The sequence below is a fragment of the Cupressus sempervirens genome, chromosome 10 (genome assembly GCF_028749045.1).
Source record: "Cupressus sempervirens isolate cs-2001-9-10 chromosome 10, ASM2874904v1, whole genome shotgun sequence".
In the NCBI taxonomy this organism is placed as follows: Eukaryota; Viridiplantae; Streptophyta; class Pinopsida; order Cupressales; family Cupressaceae; genus Cupressus; species Cupressus sempervirens.
Genome location: NC_143127.1, coordinates 11,922,968 through 11,942,714, shown reverse-complemented (window position 1 = coordinate 11,942,714; position 19,747 = coordinate 11,922,968). Strand labels below are relative to the sequence as shown.

The 19,747-nt window shown below is 35.5% G+C and overlaps 1 protein-coding gene and 1 long non-coding RNA gene across 5 annotated transcripts in view; one reads left to right on the top strand and one right to left on the bottom strand.

The window, feature by feature from the left end:
- Positions 1–19,747, top strand: part of LOC149532315 (uncharacterized) — a 119,487-nt gene that overhangs the window by 3,847 nt on the left and 95,893 nt on the right. The gene's annotated exons all lie outside the window — the stretch shown is intronic.
- LOC149532314 (uncharacterized) overlaps positions 2,797–19,747 on the bottom strand; it is a 113,585-nt gene continuing 96,634 nt past the window's right edge. The window contains exon 2 of the long non-coding RNA XR_016356663.1: positions 2,797–3,288. This is a non-coding gene — a long non-coding RNA (uncharacterized LOC149532314). The remainder of the gene's footprint in view (positions 3,289–19,747) is intronic.

The window sequence follows — 19,747 nt, the reverse complement described above, 5'->3', positions numbered from 1 at the left end:
CAGTGGGTTGCCGATTTGTATGGAAATTTTGTAACCTCCCACTGATGGTAATCTTGTGAAGTATCATTCTACGACAAATACAATTGTTTGTATCAAATTACGTTCTTAGCAAAGGTAAAGTGGACCCTAGTAATAGGTATGATATATGATATGTTTCATATTATTTCAATGTTACGAATTAATTATTTTTCATATATAATTCAATATTATTTTTCATATATATTTCATATTATATATATAGCATGAAAAAATATATAGAAAGTTACAAATGGATAATATGTAAATCCATTAAGAATGCCATTATGAGTTATAGTAAGCTACTATAATCTTTTAACGAAATATTTAATGAAATAAATAATTCTTTTCAATTACAATATTAATGTCTAATGGAATGAAAGATAAAATAAGAAGATATTGATGTGCACTTAAGTATTTATCCTTCAGTATCTTATTTAATAATCAATTTGTAATCTCTCTCTTATTTGTATTTTTATATATAAGAGCTATGTGCCTTGATCTTTTCCTCTGAGAATGTTATTGCAGGAAAAGGGAGATTGAAATTTAGAGAGAGAGAAACATTTTATTTGAGGAAATCTTGAAAGAGAGGGAGAAGACTAAGGATGCTATGTGGTTAACCTTCAGTAAACCCAATCTTATTGATTAAGAGGGAGTAAACCATGTTGAGATGGTTTCTTTAATGATCTATAAGTTGTCACAATCAAGAGATGTCATGGAACTCTCTTGATAAGGGGGATGGTCCATAAGAGAGGTGAGCTTATTATAAAGTCAAGAATGTTTGAGAGAGTCAAAATCTGCATAAGATCCTAAATCGCATGCTAGACTCAATTTCACATGAGCAAATGGAAAATAAAATTCTTGGTATTGTTTGGGCTCATTAGGGAATATGATGAAGAGAGTTTGTGGATCACGCAAAATTGTGAGAAGATATATGATGAGATGCAAAATATGTTCAATAATATAAGAGGCGGAATCTAACATTGTAAGGGGGAATGATAGCCAATGTTCTATTCCTATTTGAACCGTCCTTATATGAGAGCAGAAAAGACGTACTCAAATTGTTTGACAAATTCTTACATGGAGGCATTTCCTGATTCGATGCATATGGACCTTCATTGGAGCAGTTTATATTATTGCAGATAAGTATTTATTATCCTCGGGTATTGCATGTATCTACTCATTGTAGTCTCTCTCTTATTTTGTATTTCTATAATTACTATAAAGAGCTATTTGCCTTGATCTTTTCCTTTGTCTCTGAGGATGTTCTTGCAGGAAAAGAAGATTGGTACATTAGGCATGCTACCAAATATTGTACAGACTCAATCTTATGATAGTAGCTCCAAAGAAGCTCAAATCTAGGATTCACGAATCATCTGATGATTAGGTTGGATAATGTGAGTTTTTTGAAGCAAATATTCTTGATGATTGAAATTATAAGAGGGAGTCTAACAGTACATTAGAGGCAACCTTGGAGAAAGAGAGGGAGCAGAAAATAAAATGTCTTAAATCAAACTTTTGATGATCTTGGTTCAGAAGGAGTAGACCTTGATTGATGGATTCTCCACTAGTCAGAAACTATAACAGCTAAAGGACTATGATTCATAGGATAAAGTCTCATGTATGTAGGCTGGAAGGCCTTATGCTATCAGGATAACCTTTGACCTAAGGAAGCATGACATGACTTGCTACCAAGAGGTCAGAAGGATGATAATAGATTCAGAGGAAGTCTGATACTTCATCGGAGAGAATCTTATGCTAAGAGGTCAGAAAAGTTGATATCAAACTAAGAGGGAGAAACCTTATTCTCTAATATGTTTTTATGGTGAATGTTGTGACAACACCTCTTGACAGTATTCATGGAGACTTCATGCGAACTTTTGATGTCATACATGTATGAGCCTATCCCCTGTGTACATCATGAAGAAGTGACGACTTCTAAATAATTATCACTTGTATTAGGAGAAGTTTTTGTAAAGTGACGTCCTTACAATAACTTGTAGCATGATTCATTTTTGCGAAATTGTTTCATGTAAAGGCTTTATCTTATAAATCAACAACTAGGCGGTTGATATCATTAATTTGATTATCTACAAGTTGCTTGTATAGATATATTTTCGGTACTTGGTGTATATCTTGCCTTGATATTCTGATAGGCCATTACTCAGAGTATTTGGTGAATATCATTTGATTGATATTCTGATAGGCCAATGCTCATGTTACCAAATATGATATCAAATAGTAATTGGTGAATGTCATATGTTGATATTTTGATAGGCCAATACTTACATGATATCATATTCTAGAAATCTTCTGATCAAAGATTTCCTATATGTATTATTTTTGAAATATTACCTAAAGTGTAATATCTGTGTGTTTTTATCCTTCTTCATTAATAGGGAGTGTTAATGTTATAATTTTGTTGGATAAATTATATTATATATATGAGATATATAATATATGACAAATATTATATATGGGATAATTTACTTATATTAAGAGTGATATATATATATAAAACCATTATAATATGTTAAGGATATATTACTTGTGTTATTACTATAACTAATGTAAGTTACTATGTTAAAGAGACATGCCTCTTTATTTCACATATATATTCATTCATATAGTAACTTGGAAAACACGTAAATATCTACAAGTGCTATTACAAGTTACAGAATATAGTAATCGATCCTATTTCACTAACATACACAATTCACATAGATGTAAAAATAAATATTAATGCCATTTGATTAAAATCTATCTAACAACAACTGCACATGAAGACAACTTATTTATATATGGTTGGAGTTGTCACTGTTAATGTATAGCGTCAGTTGAAGTAATGCAAATGGTTATGTGAATTTTGTTCTACAGATATTATACACACACACATATATGTGTTTGTGTAGATACATTGAAATGTTCACATTACAAACTGTACAGTTATCGGCTGATATTATTATTGGGGGACTTGATAGTCTACTGCCAATCACAAAAAGGATTACATGTGAAAGTTAAACAAACTAATGTTAATCATGCACCCGTAGAGGCATGACTGCCTCTACGTAAACATGACTCTCCACTATGTTATATTTATGCGATCAGATTGATGGGGCAAATATCAATCCATGGCAATAGAAGTCCCAGCGATCTGCATTCTTCTCACTGCAGGTTAACACATTCAGAATTGTTGATTCTCCATTGATATTATAATCTGAAGATCAAGATATATAGGTTGCCATTCAAAGATGAAGATCCTCCCCTCAGTTTCTGCAATCGACCAATTAAGGATATTCATTGTTATTCAAATCTGTTATAATAATTTTATCTATCAAAGATCTCTAAAATTAACATCGTATCAAAGCCATTTTGATAAGAAACTCTATTATTCAAAATTAAATCTAAAATCTCAAATCTATAAAATTTAAAATTATATCCTCAAAATCAAAATGGTGAATCGCGTAAGGTTAGAGGATCAAATTTTTCATCATGGAAGATTCGAGTCATGGTAATATTAAGAGAAATCGAATTAGAGGAATACATAGAAACAAACAAATCGATGCCTAAAAATGATCCAGATAAAACGATATGGAAAAGACACAATAACAAGGCCATGAAAATTATAATGGACTTTGTAAAAGATCATATTCTGCCCTCTATATCTAGTCTTAAGACTGCATTTGAGATGTTCTTTACTATTAAAGACACGTTTGAAATCAACAATACTAGTAGATTGCTAACCCTGAAACAAGATCTACTATACATAAAAATGAAATATTGGGGAGTCAATTGCATCCTATTTTTAAGAATTTCTGAATTAAAAGATCAACTTGCAACAATGGAAAATTGAGTTGATGACAAAGAACTTTGTATGATAGCATTAAGAGGACTTCCTTTATCTTGGGAAACATTTATTCGAGGTCTAAGCTCCTGACCTAAGCTTCCTAAATTTGAATTACTTAAAAATGAATTCACACAAGAAGAATCAAGATTAGTCTCAAGAGGACTAAGTATAAATCAAGAGGGAAACATTCTAGCTCTTCATGCAAATTCAAACAAGAAAAGAAAATTCAAACATAATAAAAGTGAATTTAACAAATCATATAAGAAATGCGATTGGTCCAAAATAAGATGTTTCAAATGTGATAAAATTGGTCACTCTCATAACTTCTGCCCTGAACGAAAGAGAATTCAAGCAGCCTTAGTAGAAATCACAGAAGAGAAAGCAGAGAAAGAGGAAAAAGTACACTATGCATTTTATTTAGCTCTTTCAAGTGAATTAAACGCAAACAAAAATACTTGGATTGTAGATAGTGGAGCATCTCGGCATATAATAGGTTTTAGAGACAAATTTGAAAGTTTCTCAGAATACTCCTTAGAAGAAGTCACAATTGGAGATAATTCTACACATCCTATCAAAGTATTGGCTCCTGCTCAATTTGCCTAAATTCAAGAATTACTCTCCAACTCAAAAATGTGTTATATTTACCTAGTATAAAAAGAAATTTGGTCTCTATTTCTGGTCTTGCTGATTAAGGATTCAGAGTCACTTTTCAAGATGACAAAGTTCTATCTTGGCCAAAGAACTCTAATATCAAGAATGCTATTTCTATTGGATTTAGAGATGGAAGTCTATATAAATTTTGTAATAATCAAAACTTAGCCCTAATTCTTGAAACATCAAATTCTACCAAAATTTGGCATAGGAGGCTAGGTCATCTTCACTATCATGCATTATCTTCTATAGAAAAAATTGTAAAAGGACCACCTAGTCTCAAAATTGATCACTTAAGCATCTACAAAGGATGTGCCCTAGGCAAAAAAAATCAAAACACAAAGCAATCATTTCCTAAAAGTGTTCACAAAATCAAAATCTATTCTTGAACTTATCCACACTGACCTTTGTGATCCTATGTCTGTACCTCCACTAAACGGGTGTCTCTTTTATGTAATTTTTATTGATGACTATTCTAGAAAAACTTCGATCTACTTACTAAAATAGAAGGAATCAACTGAAGTATTATCAAAATTCAAGGAATTCAAAGCTCTAGTTGAAAACTAGTCAAGCCAGAAAATAAAAATACCAAGGTCAGACAATGGAGGTGAATACATCTCTGAAATTTTCAAAAATCAAAATTCAAGGAATTTAAAGCTCTAGTTGAAAACCAGTCAGGCTAGAAAATAAAAATACTAAGGTCAGACAATGGAAGTGAATACATCTCTGAAATTTTCAAATTTTTTTGCATTACTATTGGGATTAAGAGGGAGTTTTCTGTACCATATAATTCTCAATAGAATGGAGTTGCAGAATATAAAAATAGATCAATTGTTGAATCAACCAGAGCAATGATGCATGATCAAAACCTTCATACTTCCTTCTGGGTTGAAGCATCTAACACTACAGTCTACATTGAAACAGATGTCCATGCTCAGTATTAGAGAACACCACTCCTAAAGAAGTATTTACAGGTATTAAACCAGATCCAAGTCACCTAAGAATATTTGGGTGTGCTGTTTATATTCACATTCGTAAAGAGAAAAGAACACAACTAGAACCATCCAGAAAGAAGGGGATACGCATTGGATATAGTGAAACAACCAAAGGCTACAAGGTTTTTGTTCCAGGTCAAAGAACAATTGAGATTTGTAGAGATGTGAAATTTGAAGAAGATATTGCCTTCAATATTTCTAAAAATAGTGATGAATCATTTACAGAACCTGCTCCCGAAATAGATGAAAATCACACAATAGAAATTGAGAGTGAGGATGATATTGAACCATCTTCTACCTCTACATCAAATCATGAAGATTCTGAGAATGTTAACAATAAAAAGAGGCCACTTTGCGTTAGGAAAATGATAGAAGAGAATCATGTTGAACCTAATGAAGTGATTCGAGAAAGTAAAAGAACAAGAAACGAGTCATGCTATGTAGCATTATTAAGTGAACTTATAAAAATAGAACCTTCAAATGTTAAAGAAGCACTATCAAGCCAATCTTGGAAAGAAGCAATGATTGAAGAATATAATTTCATACTAAAAAATGATGTATGGGATGTTGTACCTAGACCTAAACACAAATCAGTTGTTTCTTCTAAGTGGTTGTTCAAAATTAAGGATGCACCTGACGACAACAGTGAAAAGTACAATCCCAAATTTGTAGCACGAGGTTTCTCACAGAAAGAAGGTATCGATTATGAAGAAACATTTTCTCCAATTGCTAGATACACTTTAGTTAGAACTATCTTGGCTATTGTAGCATCCAAAGGATGGAAAGTTCATCAAGTGGATGTTAAAACAACATTCCTAAATGATAAAATTGAAGAAGGTGGTTATATCGAGCAACCAGAAGGGTTCTACATTGATGATAGTAAATCTCACGTATGTAAGTTAAGGAAAGCACTATATGGTCTCAAACACGCTCCCATAGCATGGTATGAAAGAATATACAACTATCTAACAAAGTTAGGATAATCCAAAAATGAAGCTGATCCTAACTTATACTTCAAGATAGATGGTGATGATATGATTATTCTTGTGTTATATGTTGATGATTTGTTGATAACAGGTGAGGAACATCTCATAAAGAAGTGTAAACAAGAACTAACAATAGAGTTTGATATGAAAGATTTAGGTCTTCTATACTACTTTCTAGGACTGGAAGTTTGGCAAAAGGGTAACAACATTTTTTTGAATTAGGGAAAATATACCGTTGATATTTTAACAAAATTTGGGATGATGGAATGTAAACTAGCTACTACTCCTATGGAAGTCAATCTACACAAGTTAAAGGATGATATGATCAAATTTGAATCTACGGATCCTACTTACTATAGGCAAATGATTGGATCCTTAATGTACTTAGTGAATACTCGTCCTAACATATGTTATGCGATTAACACCTTAAGCCAGTTTATGTGTGCACTGAAGAAGATACATCTACATGTAGCTAAATACATCTTGAGATATCTAAAAGGCACTATTGGCATGGGAGTCAGATATGATCAAGTAAACATCAATCTTCATGGATATTCTGATTCTGATTCTGATTGGGTAGGTAGCCCTATTGAACATAAGATTACTTTTGGATGTTGCTTCACTCTCGAATCTGGAATGGTTTTTTGGTTTAGTAGAAAATAGTCTTTAGTTGCATTAAGTTCTACCGAAGCAGAATACATTGCCTCTTCTTTGGGAGCTACAAAAACTGTATTGTTATGAAAGTTGCTAGTTGATTTGTTCAAAGACCTTTAAAGCCCACTGTGATTCATTGTGACAATCAGAGTTGTATCAAGCTCTCAGCTAATCCAGTCTTCCACAATCGTTCCAAGCATATTGAAATTCCTTATCACTACATTAGAGATATGGTGGATCGAGGAGTTATTCAATTGGAGTACATCAGTACTAATAAGCAAACAATAAATATCTTTACTAAGCCTCTTGCTAAAGTGAAGTTGGAATACTTCAGACGAAAACTTGGTATGATCAAATTGTAATATTGGATATTGAATTAAAATTTTCAAGTTATATGTGTTTATGCTTCTATTATTGTTTGGTTGCACTAGATATGTAATGAAAGGTGATGATCTTTCGTAGACATATATATTTAGAAGGTAATCATTTGTGAGGTGACGATCTTGCATATCATAGGTATGTTATCATGAAAATTCTAGATATTGTTTCAGACAATTAGAGATCATTGATAACAAATGCATTATGATTGCTCTAGATATTGTTTCAAACAATTAGAGATCATAATATATGTTATGATGGTGTTCATAGCATGGTGATTTTAATTATTTGACAAGTCACTATTTTAGAGTGTTAAAGTCAGATAATGTGTTTAGATATCCTATTCTGATATCTATTAAAAGTTGTATTACTTCTCCCTTGCTAAGAGGGAGTGTTAATGTATAGCGTCAATTGAAGTAATGTAAATGGTTATGTGAATTTTGCTCTATAGATATTACACACGCACACATATACGTGTGTGTGTGTAGATACATTGAAATGCTCACTTTACAAATTGTACAGTTATCGGCTATTATTTTTATCGGGGGACTTGATAGTCTACCACTGATCACAAAAAGGATTACATGTGAAAGTTAAACAAACTAATGTTAATCATGCACCCGTAGGCCTTGTAGAGTCATAACTCTACAGAGACATGACTCTCCACTATGTTAGATTTATGCGATCAGATCGATGGGACAAGTATTAATCCATGGCAATACAAGTCCCAGCGATTTGCATTCTTCTCTCTGCAGGTTAACACATTCAGAATTGTCGATTCTCCATTGATATTGTAATCTGAAGATCAAGATACATCGGTTGTCATTCAAAGACGAAGATCTGCCCCTCAGTTTCTGCAATCGACCAAGTAAGTATATTCATTGTTATTCAAATCTGTTATAATAGTTTTATCTATCAGAGATCTCTAAAATTAACAGTCACATGGTACACCAATGTTCTCATTTGACAAACTTGGGACTACATTCACCTAGTTATGATTTGAAATCATGTGAAGTCAATGCTTATCAAATAATGATGTGACCAGGGTTTAGAACCATCATAATTCTCCCAAAACTAGTCGACCATTCTCAAATTCTCCACACACCTCTCTTAAACCTGCACAACTCAGTTTTGGGCAGATTGTAGCCACTGAAAAGATGCACCACATGCTATGGCAGCCTTGGTCTTTCAATTAGAACAGCTTTCTTGTCAGCAATTAATCAGTAGAAAATTGCCAGCAAATGATTTTTTCATTCAATTTCCACCTTTTGCTTCAAAGATGAACAATATTCACAAATCTAGAAATGATATTTCAATCTGTACAACATGAATATCCACAAAATTTCTAACATTCGGTACACTAGTAATATTAGATGAATTTACCCATAAATTCGTCAGGAGGGTTTCCATTGTTGAATCTATCTTTGCTGAAGGATTTTGGTACTAAGGTAGAATAGATGAATAGTTGGCCACTCTCAAGTTGGGTTGGGGTTTTGAAAATAAAAATGTGAAGAAATGAGTTTTTTCTATTAGAATAACATTGCATTATTTACCTCATAATGGTAATTTAAGTCACTTAATGTATCTAGTCAGTTCTCTATATATTTCTTTCTCAGTTCTCAGTTAACTTTTGTTTCTTTTAGAAACATTATTTCTGTATTTCCTTATTTGAGGAGCCTTTGTTTCCTTTGTAATTACTTATTCAGCCAATCAATTATCATTTCATGATATTAGAGCCCATAGTCTAGTTTATCATAGTGTCTTATCTAGAATCAAATTTCAGAAGTTTTTTACATTTTTATTGAAAATATGTGTAGAATCTGAGAAACTTTATAGAAAGTTTTAAAAGTTTTTTTTTCTTATTTTTTAATAAAAATTGAAGGTTTTTGGAATTGCAAATCTCTAAAGAATTCAAAGTTTTACTTTGCAGATTTTGAAAGTTTTTCTACAAAATAAGAAAGTTTTTGTCTTAGACTTGCATTTTTGGAAGTTTTTTTACTGTATTCAAGGGTTTCTCCATTCGCTCATGGAGGGAAGGATTCCTTTTTTTTCCACAAAAAACTCAGGGATGGAGGGCCTTCCGAACTTTTTCCAAAAAAAAGTCATGATGGATTTCCTGAATTTTTTCCACAAAAAAATATTGAGTTTTTCAATCTTTTTTTCAAAAAAAAAAAATCATTTAGACTTTCTCTTTCTTTTCAGGGTTTTACCAGATTTATTCCACAAAATTTATGATGTTTTGTTAAAGGGTTTTTGCTTGTTTTTTCCAAAAATTGTGGTTTCTTTGTTGTAGGGTTGCTGTTTTTTTATCATTTTTTTTTCTATTTTTTCTTAAAATGTAGGTTATTGGCAAGGTCACCTGGAGACAAGGAGACCTGGAGGTCACCAAGGCTGGTACCAGTATTGGTACGAGTATTTAAAAAAAAATAGGAGATAGGGGTCCTTGGAGATAACAAATTTTTAATGTAATTTTATAATTTCCAAGAAATATCATAATATAGAGCTTTGAAAACAAGAACAATTGAAAGATTTAAGTATGAACATTAAAACCATTGGATTAAAAAATCAAATCTGAATTCAAATCACTATTAGTAATACTAATAGTGACAGTAATGTCATTTGCTCGTTTAGTATTGTGTCATAGAGTCAAATAGTTCAAAAGTATAATGCAAACAAATAAGAAATAAAATGTTTTGTTTTTAGTACTTTTTGATATGCTTTTTCCTTTGGAGATGTGCAGGAGACGTCAAAATTCATGGTCGGAGAGTTGGAGACATTGGGAGACTTTGACATGAAGTCTCCACCCAAATTTGAAGTCTCTGGGTATGCACAAGGTCTTGGAGATGCATCTCCATGGTGGGGGGGCGGGGGGGGGGGGGCAGTCTCCTAGCGACTATGGCTACTGCTATTGATAATGTTTTTACAAAATCATGGCTATTGCTATTGATAATGTTTTCAGAAAATCATGACTATTTGTCTTTGACAAATGTTTTGATGATTTATTAAAAATTGTGGTTTCTTGTAATGTTTTGGGTCGTACCTCTAGTTTTAAGGGCTAATGTTGTTTTGACAAATGTACTGGAGTTTACCAATGTTATTAGGTGTCTTGTTGCTTTTGACATTTTTGGCAAAATTACAAATTTTCAAAGATGAAGGTTCTTGAAGCTAACCTCAGTGTCTTTGGATAAAGAGAGGGATAGCTTTGTTACCTGACATCATGTTGGAAGGATCCTGTTAAACTTGGTCATATCTAGAAGTTTTGCAACAGCAGGGAGGGTCTTAGTTTTAGGCTCATCTCACATAATGCTCAAAAGAGAAGGGACAGCCTTCTACGCATTCATGGCCAAATGACTTGTAGATTCAATCTTTTGTAAGGTAGTTAGTTAATGAATTGACCATTAAGGGAGGATATTAGAATAATATTGTATTATTTACCTCCTTATGGTCATTTAAGTCACTTAATGTATCTTCAGATGTATTTGGCCACTTGAGGTAGTTAGTTAGTTTAGTTTATTTCTTTCTCAGTTAGCTAACGATTGTTTGTTTTAGAATGTTTTTTTTTTCAATTAAGTATAATGAATGATTACATTGTAGCAGTTCTAATGGACAATTTTACATTGTAAAATAGACTCATAGATCAATGCCTTATCTGGCTAAAAAAGCTTGTACAACCACCAAAAATATTAAAACTTTACATAACAACTGATAACAGAAGTTCATCTATGAGTAATAAATATAAACTCTTAAAAGATCAGTTCAGATTATCTTCTGTACCCTTGAACTATTTTGTCCACCTGGATAGTCCCTCCATCCATCTCTGAATCTTTCCCCCATTGTTGGGAATCAGGACAATGTTAGCTATTGGAACATCAAGAGTTGCAACTGCAAGTGGGACTGTTGGAATATCTTGTCATAAGCCAGGGTTGCTGTTGTACCAAAAGATTGACTCGATCGACCCATCAATGCCCAATACAACCACTAGACTTAGAGAACACAAGAGGTGGTTAATCCATGTTACGAATTCTGAAGGGGAACATTGGCAGTTAGTCCAACAACCCCCCTGGCCCCCCCTCCGCCACCCGCCTCCCCCTCCCCCACCCCCCTAAGCATTATCTGGGAGATTTGAACCTATGACCAAGCACTATTACCACTTGTTACAAGCCAAGGTTGTTGTTGCACCAAAAGATCAACTTGTTGATGTCCAGTACAACTAGACTTATAGGACACAGGAGGCGGTTGAGCCATGTCATGAATCCCGAAAGTGAATGTTGGCGATTAGTCCAACATATCTTTCTCATCTCTCTTTCTTTTTTCTTCTAGTTCTGTGATGAAATCCGAGAGACCAATTTCAAATGCAGTCCTTTCCTTTGTGCTTATTGCCCATAAGAATGTGTTAGTTAACAGTTTGTCTTCCTTGAATTTGTTTTATACCATGACTCTTACAGTGCCCAATGTAGTGGAAGACTAGGCTGAAACCAACATAATGGGTCAATGTAGGTGTTCTATCAAGGACCCCTGAATTGAAAGGTACAACTCCCTTATGTGCAAAGATTTGCAATGAATATTGTTTTTAAGAGATCAAATGCTTTCCCAGGGTCATGCTCTTTACTAAAGAGCAATAAAGGTAAATCAAGAGGCTCGTAGCCACAAAGAACTTAGGCAGACTTGATGCTTCTAACTCCTAAGGTACAATGCTTCTACTTATTGAATGCAATATGAAACATTGCAAGGCTAATCTATGGATGCATATTGCATAGAGAAGAGAATAGAACTGACTAGACGACATACAGATTTCCCAAATTATTAAGAATCTCACAATACAAAGCTTGTTTTCCACTTCACAAATTTCATCAATTACACTCAAAATCCTTATACAAAGATGAGAATGCAAATGAAAAACTACTTTGCATAGAACTAAGGAAATGAATTCAAATTATAAATGATAGTATTATATCATATAACCACTATAAGAAAACAATAACACAAAGTTTATCCACCAACCGATAGCTTTCATTGATGGCAAAGATCACTCCCAAGCACTGCACAATTAATGCTAACATGCAATGCAATGAACAGCAAACAATAGTGCAAACATAGAGTCTCACTCAGTACTCAAAGCTATAGGGGTTCGTTCACCACCATAATTTGTCAATCCGTAATTATTTCTTGAAAAGTTACATTTATAGTCCCTTTAGAGCTGGGTAGTTACATTTCATGATTACAATACTGAGCATCTTTGAGCAAATCCTCCTAAAAACATGATAGATTGAGCAGTCATCCGTTTCAAAATTTAAACCTATGAGGGGATTGCCAAATATGGCTACAATATCAGAAAGAGATAGAGAGAAAAGGGGGGGGGGGGGGGGGGGGGTGACATTTGTCACATCTTGCAGTGGGAATGTAACGCCTCTAACCATGCATCATTTCCTCTTTGGGGTAACGGTTTTAGCTTTGTGTGCCTTCATTGCATCGATTACATTCTTTAGTTTAGTGATACTTGGGATAAGAATATAATCAGCTCTGACCATCCAATGATCATGCATTTCTGTCAGTTCTTCTACTTTGGAGATCTTTGATTGGAGCTTTTCCGCTGCTCACTTCAGAATGCAATCCATTGTTGTGAGGTTTGGAATCCTTGCCACCTGGAAGTTCACTGGATTTGTAGCTTCTTCAATGAATGCCATAAATTTAATTTTCATTCGTTCAATATCTACCACCTGATTATTTTTAGTGACATGATTCAGTGTGCAGAACCTGCAAATATTCAAATATCTTGTCCATAACCTTCTTCATTGAATCATAGACACTCTTTAATTCTTGCTCAATTTTCACTAAACTTTCGATTTTGAACTCCACAGGTTGTTTCCAGGGAAGCAATGGTTCTTGGCCTGATTGCAGTATTCCATGAGTCAACAACATTAAGTTTTATGTCAATTACCTCTTGTAACAGGGCCAATTGCTCTGTTACAATCTATGTCAAGTAACAAATTTCTAAGGTTCTCAATATGATGAAGACATTTGGTCTTTAACTCTTCTATCCAGGCACGGCTAACCTTACCAAATTGCCTCTCTTGCTGTAGCTTAATCAATAGATTCTTATTCTCCTCTACACTTGGATCAAATGTGCTTGCAGATGTGCTTCCAAGTGCCGCTTTGATGTAATCCTTTAGTTCTTTGTTTGCGGTCTTCAACACCTCCTTTTCTGATCTTAACTCCTCCAATCTGTCCTCAATCTTTACATTTGTTGATTTTCAGATATTGACCATAGAATCAAGTATTGGAATGCCCATATCAACAATTATGATTTGGAAATCATTTGGAGTTAACTCGTGAAACCTTCCCTCCTTCTGAGGTTCTTCACTCTGCACGAGCAAGTGTCCAGTAGTTGTATCAGTTGCCAATGCTGCTGGGGTCTTCTGCTTCTTTGCCTTCTTTGACACTAGCTGGGGCTGGGTTTCTTGTACAAGTAGATTTTTAGATGGAGCACTTTCCTCACATCTCTTCTTTCTATCAATAGTCTCTTCCAACCAAGATTGAGTTGAAAGGACATTGAGTGCTGATTGTAGGGCTGACGGATCAAAAAGCATACTTGCAACTAGGGGTGTTACCTTGCTCCTACTAGCAAATGGAAGGGTAGCTGCTTTAGTAACAAATAAAGCTAGTGTCTTACCTTGTTTAGATGCGCCTTGCTCTTTATCATCCAGAGGATTGTCGTCACCATCCAGATTGATGACTGGCATCGGGGAGGAAGTCTTGACTATTGACTTTTTCTTCTTCTCCTGTTTATCTTTCTCTGCACCTTCATCTCTGACTTTTTTGGTATCTGGCAGAGATCCTCCTCCACATGTTGGAGGGACGTGAATATTTTTCTCAGTAAGTTGGTCTTCACCAACAAATTGTGCTGGTCCAGTTGATGTTGATGTCTCTGCAGTAATAGACGTGGTAGTTGTTGGGGACTGAGTTGCTCTAGATGCTACTCCACTGGTTGAACTTGTGGCTTCAATCCTCTTTTTTCTTTCTCTAGTTCATTCTACCCATTTGTCTGTCCTCTTAATAATGCCATCCATTAGGACTTCTATTGTATCAATCATAGGACCATTAGGCGGAATTGACACTATGGGGGTGTCCTTGATTTTGTTATAGGTGGTAGGCCTCATTTAGGAACCATTGTCTGTGATATCACTAACACCAACCTTATCATTATACAATTTAATTTCATCAATTGTCAACCTAGAGCAAAATTTTTCTCTGGTTTGATAGTCATTGTGACATCCGGCCCAATAGTCTTCTATATGTGGGACCTGCCTATGAGCATAACCACACTTGAGATGGTCTTTCTCAAAGTTGACAGGATCATATTGAGGCCTAATAACTTTATAATCTATCATTCTAATTCTATTCTCAAAGGCATTGACTAAATTCTGGGCATCAAAGCTGGAGGCACAAGAATAGGGTCCTGCTACAATTGGGAAAGAAATGTTAGCTATCTTCTTGACATTAGAGCATAAGGTGCTAACCTCTAATATCTGTCTACATAATTCAACAAGTACCAGCTTATCCTCTTGATACCTGGGGAGTCTCTTTGGAAATCCATTGAATTCGCCAATCCTGATGTAGGAGGAAGATGGAAATTGAACAAAACAACATTCGAGTTGGCTTACCGCGGATATGGCTTTAGGTGAAAACCTTCGCTCAAGGCATCCTTGTAATTCCCGACACAACCTTATGGTAAAGTCATCGTTTACCTTGACATATTCTTCAAAACTCTTTTCCAATTGCAGAGAAGGGTAGAATTCTCGACACAACCTCATGGTAAAGGCATCGTTTACCTTGACATATTCTTCAAAACTCTTTTCCAATTGTAGAGAAGGGTAGAATTCATACACCTTAGTGTTCTCATCGAAATCTTCAATACTAGGTAAACTAGGTCATAGGTGATGCGTAGCTAGGGCATATGTCTGATAGGAAGACATATAGAATTGCTTAAATGCCCTTGCTGAATTTAGCCATGAGGCAAGCTCATTACAAATTATCTGGGCCCAGTCAATTTGTAATTCATTAACACAAATGGCTTGAACCAAGTAAAAGTGGTGCTCTATGAAATCCAGGACCTCCTTTCCTTTTGATCTTAGTAGCAGAGCCAAGATATCTGCAATTTCCCTTTTTAGATTAGTTCCAAAGAGAGTTCTCGACATTTTGCTTTTCTTACTTCGAGGGGTCTAGAACCATGTACTTTGCATATCTCCTCTCCTCTGAGTTTTCTTCTTGGTAAACATTGATGTAGAGGAGCCAAAATCAATATCACAATATTCTTCCTCATTTGAATTCTGAAGGCGGCCTACAACAATTCTCTGTTTGCTAAGAGCAGAATAGACTAATTGGGCAACATAATCTGCTTTGTCTCTAGATTATACTTTTCGATTCATTCCTTTACCAATTTTGGCGCTTGCATAGCCATGGGAAAGCCAACAACTTTGACTAATCTGCTCTCCTTTAGCTTTTGTGTGAGTGGATGGATGGGCTGGGTGTTCACTCTTCTATGTAAATTGCCAAGATCAAAGAATTTGAGAGATGTATCAATGTAGTCCTTAAGTTCACTTTCTAGTACAATCAAACGATGATACCTAGCTGATCTGACTGCCATTTGTTTATATTCCACATAGGAATATCAAAGACTTAACGAATTTGTGGAAAATAGCCATTAAGAAATGGTGAACTTCATTCGGTTGAAATCCGATCATATAGATTTGGGATATCGAACGTTGGCGCCACATGAATGAAATAGCTAATGGCCATAACGATTGGATTTGCAATAAATTAGGTAGATCAACGGCTCTTTAAATCATATTACTTCTACTTACATGATAGCCCACAAATTTGAACAATAAAATTAACTTTAATCTCCCATGGTAGCGAGATTATTTCTTTTTTGAATCCCTTTTAACTTACACTTAATGGAAGCTACCTCTTTAGCTTCGAAATTCAGAACAAGGGCGTGCACTAAAACTTGTCAAGCGTGGGGAAGGAGGCATTACCTTATTTCTGTGTAAGCTTGCTCTTACCTTCAATTTCCTTTGATTCGGGATCGCATCGCGCAGACTACTCCTTTAATGCCTTGGATACGTTATCGCTTACTTTTCTGTACAAGGCTTTTCTTCTTTACTTTATCACATCCTGGAGAAGCTGCGAAATAAGTTTTCCGCGTCAAGCACTTGAATGATCATTTCCTTTATATCGGATTTTGTTCTTGGCGAATCACTTGATTACAAATATCAATCTGGCATCTTCACAGAATATCCTTTCATTTGGCTTCGAGATCTCTTCTTTTTTATGTCCTTTGCCAGAGACCTTGTAGATACCCCTTTAGACATAAAAGCACCGTCGAGACACATTTTTCGAAGAAATTATTTTCCATCAATTTGGCAACTTTCCTCTTTAATCTTCAGACGAATCGCTAACAGTAGATCCACACTTAATAACTTCAAATCAATAGTTGAGATTGATCCACAAACCTTCATCCATGGGAAAATGGGGGCCGTTAGCCCAAATTCAACTTTTTGCTTTTCCTTCGTTTGCTTCGGAAATACATTTGGGGACTTTCACTTCCATAGGGGGGACATACGGAAAGGTAGAACTCTGTCTCAACATAGGAGATTCTGACTTTAGATCTTTGATCCGAGAGTTCCATAGCCTTGAATTCATGCTCTTTTGATCAGCTCAACACGAACCAAGTAAGAGTATAACTGTAGATGGTATCACTATAGATGCCATGATTACTCTGATCTTCGGGATCTACTTTGATGAAGCACGCTAGCGGTAGAAATCTAGTTGAAAGGACCACGATCCAGAAGGAACACCTGCTGGCGATAGGAGCTTATTGCAGAAACACAACATGACTTTCTTCTCATTGGGAAGACGCTTAGACAAAAACCCACCCAAACCTAGATCACCTAAGCCCATGATGCAATGAATTAGCAAGAATCCTACTTTTAGGTGAAGGGGAGGCGGAGCAGGAAAAACCCGGGAAAACACATGAGTGAAGCCTTAAGGATGTATAATGAGAAGAGAGCCACCTAAGAGCTATCTAGACAAGGACTCAAACTCATTTTGCAATAAAACTCACCAAGCTAGAAACTTAAAAGGTATAGACTAAAAGTCTGGCAACAACTAGCTGTGACTGGGTACTTAGGCATGTAAATGCCTACGTAGAGACCCAATGCCTTTGGTTTCACACAGCTGGAACGACAAACTACAGGGAATGACAACCAAACAAGCACACAACAGAAAGGAAACTAAGCTAGGAAAACAGGAAACTAGCAACAAACACAACAAGAAAGCAAAACAACCTAAACTAACAACTAACTGCAGGGGCTGCTTCCTCTTCAATTCAGAATTTGATACAATTTGAGATCTTGGCCATTATAGGAAAATGGCAAAATCTCCCCAGTGGGATAGGCCAATATAAACGAGTTATTTTGATTAACTTGTTCAATTCTGAAAGGGCCTTTCCAAAGAGAGTCAAATTTATAATGCATACCTTCGGGTTCACATCTCTTATCTCACAATAAGACTGGATCTTCCTTCACGAACTTCCTTGGTCTTGCCTTTTTCTCAAAGAAGGTCCTAACACGCTTCTGATGTTCGGTGATATGGTCCACAAGCTTCTCATGCTCTTCTTCCAGTTTGGTAAGATATAGAATTCTTTTCTCTAGGCCATTCTGAAAAACTGGATCCTCAATAGCTTGTTGCAGTCTACATACTGAAAGCTCCAACGGAAGTGGGAGATTAGCTTCTACTCCATCTACCAATTCAAACGGTGATATACCAATGGCTCTTTTGGGTTTCACTCTATCTGCCCATAGAGCTTCATAGAGTTTCTTATGCCAATTTTTGTGAATCTCAGAAACAAGCTTCCTCATGATATTCACTAGGTTCTTATTGCTTGATTCTGCTTGGCCATTTCCTTGCGGGAAATAGTCAGAAGAGTGATTGAGGTGAATGCCATTATCATAGCAGAAATTAACGATCTCCACTGAAGAGAATGTGTTGCATTATCCTTTACCAGTTTCAGTGGTACACCAAATCTAACGAGAATATTTTCTTTGATGAATTCACAAACAACTTCTGAAGTGGTCTTCTTTGGAGGCTTGGCATCCACACACTTGGTGAAATAGTTTGTTGCCGTGATGATATAGGAGTGTCCAACACGTGAAAACGGATTGATTGAACCAATGAAATCTAATCCCCATTGCTGGAAGGGACCTTCAACTATTACTGGTTTTAGGGGCAAGACAGCTAATTGGGGCTTACCAGTAAACATTGTGCATTTCTCACATCGAGCTACCCATCATCTATAAGCATCCTTAAACATACTGGGCCAGTAATAACATTGCCTCAAAATTTTGTATGCTGTAACTATAGAAGAGTAATGGCCTCCACATGCTTTGTCATGAAATGCTCTGAGCTATCTCTCCTGTTGAGACTTGTCTACGCATCTTAGGAATGTGCATCAATGGACTTGTTATACAATTGGTCTTGCCAAATAACATACTTGGCTGATTTGATTATGAGTTCTCTTCTTTGTTTGTAAGTTAGACCTTTTGGGCATTCCCCATAAGTGACTAAATAAGCAATATTAGAAAACCATGGGTCCTGCAGGCTCACTATCAGCGCTTGAGGTGTTTCTTCTTCTTCATTTGCCTCGTGGCTTTCCGTAATTTCTTTACATAAGCCATTGCCGCGGACCAATTTGGTAGGCTTCAGTTCAATGTCATACTCCTGGACCTTGGCTATCCAAGCTCCTCTTGTGTTGCTCCTTCAAAGGTGTACTCATGGATACAATAGGTGCCTGAACACCTTCCTTGTTCTCTTGCATGAGTATAGCCGACAATGTGTAAGTTGAAGCACAACCATATATGATGAAATCCTTGGCATAGTTCGGATGAACTAAGATGGGTGCATTAGCAATGACAGTCTTGATTCGTTCAAAGGCTTTCTTCCCAAAATCATTCCATTTAAAATATTGATGGCCTTTCATCATATCAAGTATACATTTGGTAATTTCGGAGAAGTCGGGTATATAAGGTCTCAAGAAGTTTACCTACCCAAAGAAAGATCTATCTCCTTTCTGGTTTGATGGAAAGCAGAGTTGCTGGATGGCCTTTATACACTCAAGATCAATCCTGACTCCTTCCTGGGACACAATGTGACCCAACAAGTTG